This window comes from Impatiens glandulifera, chromosome 1 (assembly GCF_907164915.1).
Source record: "Impatiens glandulifera chromosome 1, dImpGla2.1, whole genome shotgun sequence".
NCBI classification, from domain to species: Eukaryota; Viridiplantae; Streptophyta; class Magnoliopsida; order Ericales; family Balsaminaceae; genus Impatiens; species Impatiens glandulifera.
The window spans coordinates 50,691,051-50,695,101 of record NC_061862.1 but is presented as its reverse complement, the minus strand read 5'-3'; positions in this window follow the sequence as shown (position 1 = coordinate 50,695,101).

The window sequence follows — 4,051 nt, the reverse complement described above, 5'->3', positions numbered from 1 at the left end:
TTTCTGGAAAGGATAGTCTTCAACCTAAGAAGCCTCTAAGACTGCAGTTAGAGGAGGATTGGAAACATCTCTTTTCCTTTTCTTACACTTGAGCCTCTTCACCCTAAGAACATATTCAACAACCTTCTGGTTGTTCAGTGTTTTGGAAGAGAGATGATAACTTTTACCAGGTTCATCGAGAAGGAAGCAAAGGAAAGCGCCAAGAGGACCGTCAAATACAAAGATAGTCTTCCGGGCACAGATCATTCTGACAAGGTTTCCGAAGAGGAAGCTTGTCCAGTTGACGGGCACACCTCTAGTGCTAACCACCATAATCTCAAAAACCTTAGTACAATACTTGTAAGAAGATTCTTTAGAGAGAAGAGATTTTAAGATGATGTCGCTAAGAAGAGAAAATTCATCTTTCAGGAAGCTTTTCTTCCCGTGAATATCCATATGGGGAGAATCAGAGAATACTTTCATCATTGTGAACATAATTTCAGGAGGAGAGGGTGAAAACTCATGAATACCTACATTGGGAAGGTGGAAGAACATACCGAACGAACTTTCGGAGATACAGATCATCTGGCCCATAACAATCCCAGCAATGATTTTTTCCTGATAGAAACCGGTTGTTTCGAAGAATTCACGAACCAACTGTTCGTGATAGATAGGTTGAGGGGTGAGGAACTTTCGCAGACCGGAGACTTTCAATGAGTCAAACATTTTCAACATTCCAGGAGATTTCAACGTGGATACTGATCTAAAATCCACTTGAAGAGATTTCGGAGAGAAGGATGACATTTTGACTAGGTGAGGAAGAACTAGACGATTCAAATTCTAGAGAGAGAGACACGAATTTTAAAATACTCAACCATTTGAGTAATATCACTCATTAAATATTAAAACCTATAGTGTAGTTAATATGCAATGATCATATATACCGTCAAAAATTCAGGAATCTATTCCAGAGGGACGCATCATTTAATATTAATCATGAAAACGCACAGTTAATACTAAACGTACAGACTAAAGTTATCAGAAATATTAGTCATTTTTATGTATTGAGAGACACGTGTCTTCAATCCTTTTGTGGAATGACTGATTTGATTTTTGGCGGGAATAAGTAAATGAGCAGATACATAATAAAAAAAACAGCTGTCCAAATAGCCAGAAGATGAAAGGTCTAATTACACGAGTAGTTAGACGTTTATTCTTCTTTTCGTATTTTCAACTACTACATGGAAATCCGTCTATTAGATGTATACGTCTAATTATGCAAGAACACCACGTGCAACACGCGTGTCTGGTTAGACGTGAGCATCCTCTTGCTCATGACGTAAGAATGTCTAACGTCTATTAGACGTATGCATCTAACCATGCAGGTTTAATAACCAAGACAAATATTCCAAAGGAAGATTGAACTGCTAGAGTAGACGTACGTCTAAGTAGTTGTGTTTCTCAAACCTCTAATCCTTAGGACGTATTAAGACCTCTGTCTTCATATCTGTTCAGTTATATTTTGAACAATATGTTCCCCCTCAATTTATGCACGTAATCACATCAATCAAGATCAACAAGACCTAAAATGTTTATAAAATGAGAGAACTTAGCTTCAGGAAGAGGCTTCGTGAAGATGTTTGTCGTTTGTTGATCTGTGGGAACATATTCAAGACGAATCTGCTTCTGATTGACGTGTTCTCGGATAAAATGATGTCTGATTTCAATATGTTTTGTCCGAGAATGCAGAACTGGATTGTAAGTGATTGCGATAACACTAGTATTATCGCAGAAAATTGGAGATTCTTCAGCCTCAATCCCATAGTCCCTGAGCTGTTGTTGAATCCACAGGAGCTGAGAGCAACAGCTACCAGCTGCAAGATACTCTGCTTCTGCTGTAGACGTGGCAACTGACGTCTGCTTCTTGCTGAACCATGAGATTAAACGATCTCCAAGGAACTAGCAAGTTTCACTCGTACTTTTTCTATCAATTTTCCACCCTGCATAATCTACATCTAAGAAACTGGTCAAATTGAAACTGGAATTCTTCGGATACCACAACCCCACATTTTGAGTTCCATTTAAGTATTTAAGAATACGTTTAGCAGCAGTAAAGTGAGAAAGTTTAGGATTAGCCTGAAATCTACAACAAACTCCAACGGCAAACTGAATGTATGGCCTGCTAGCAGTCACATATAGCAAGGATCCGATGAGTCCTCTATATGTTGTTACATCGATACTTTGGCCACCTTCATCTTTTTCCAGTTTACTAGAGGATCTCATTGGAGTAGCTGCAGTAGAACAGTTCTCCATTCCAAACTTCTTTAGCAGTTTTTTGGTGCATTTAGCCTGATTGATGAAGGGTCCCTTCTTCTAACTGACAGACTTGAAGCCCAAGGAAGAATGTTAATTCTCCCATCATGCTCATTTCAAATCTGTCTTGCATCATCTTAGAAAATTTCTCACATAGTTTGGGGTTAGTTGAACCGAAAATAATGTCATCAACATATATTTGAACAAGTAGAATGTGAGAGTCTTTAGTGAATCTAAACAAGGTTTATCCATAGTTCCAATAACAAAATCATGATAAAAAAATTCAGTTAAAGTGTCATACCAATCTCTAGGAGCTTGTTTCAGACCATACAATGCTTTATTAAGCTTATAAACATGATTAGGTAACAGATGATCTATAAATCTAGGGGGTTGCTCAACATATACTTCTTCACTCAATTTCCCATTTAAAAATGCACTTTACACATCCATTTAAAAGACCTTAATGTTCTTAAATGATGCATATGCTAGGAAGATTCTAATTGCCTCAAGTCTTGCTATAGGTGTAAAAGGCTCATCAAAATCGATACCTTCCTCTTGTCTGTATCCTTGAGCAACTAAACAAGATTTGTTTCTAATGACTAAACCATCTTCACTAAGCTTGTTTCTAAAGACCCATCTTGTTCCTATAACTGACTTATCAGTTAGTCTAAGGTAAGATGCCACACTTTATTTCTCACAAATTGGTTTAACTCCTCTTGTATAGCATTGATCCAATCTGGATCAATTACAGCTTCACCAATTTTCTTGGGTTCAATCTGAGAAATAAATGCAGAATTGGCCATTTCATCCATCATTTGACGTCTTGTCCTTCGAGGAGAGAAGGGATTTCCGATGATCAATTCTGGTGGATGATTTATGTTCCATCTGAAGTTGGATCCAAGGGGGTTGGTGATCTGAACGGGTGACTCCGTGATGTCTAAACTCTCAACATCTTGTTTAACAGGAGTTTGTACATCTAGTTGAACCTCAACCGGATCAACCATTGGATCAGACAAGGCAATCCACTTATCCAAAGTTTCTTCTTTTTCACTCACAGACTCAAGACTTGTCGCTTTTAGTCTGTCATCAAGATCAATGTGTTCAATGGATTTGCTCTCAACAGGCTCATCAAAAACTACATGGAGGGATTCCTCAATTGTCTGTGTTCTTTTGTTGTATACTCTGTAAGCCTTTCTTACTAACGAATATCCCAACATGAATCCCTCATCTGCTTTAACATCAAAAGCGGTCAGATGAACCTTTCCATTGTTATGAATAAAACATTTACACCCAAATATCTTAAAATAAGAAACTGTGGGAATTCTCCCATAATACAGTTCATAGGGAGTTTTATCAAAACGTTTGTTGATTATTGACCGATTTTGTGTATAGCAAGTAATGCTTATGGATTCCGCTCAGAACCTCTGAGGCACATCTGATCCAGCTAGCATAGATCTCGCAGCTTCCTTCAGAGTCATCACTCTTCTCTCAGCAATGCCGTTTTGTTGTGGAGTTCTGGCGCTAGACAACTCGTGCATAATTTCAGTATCCTCGAGATAAGATGATAGGTATTTGTTAGTGAACTCAGTTCCCTGATCACTTCTAATGCATGCAATATTCAACGATTTCTAATTCTGAATTCTTTTAAATATTCTAATCAAGTTCTCAGTAGTTTTATCATTTGATGGAAAAAATGCAACCCATGTAAATCGAGAAAAATCATCAATAACAATTAGGGCAAATCTCATTCCTCCTAAAC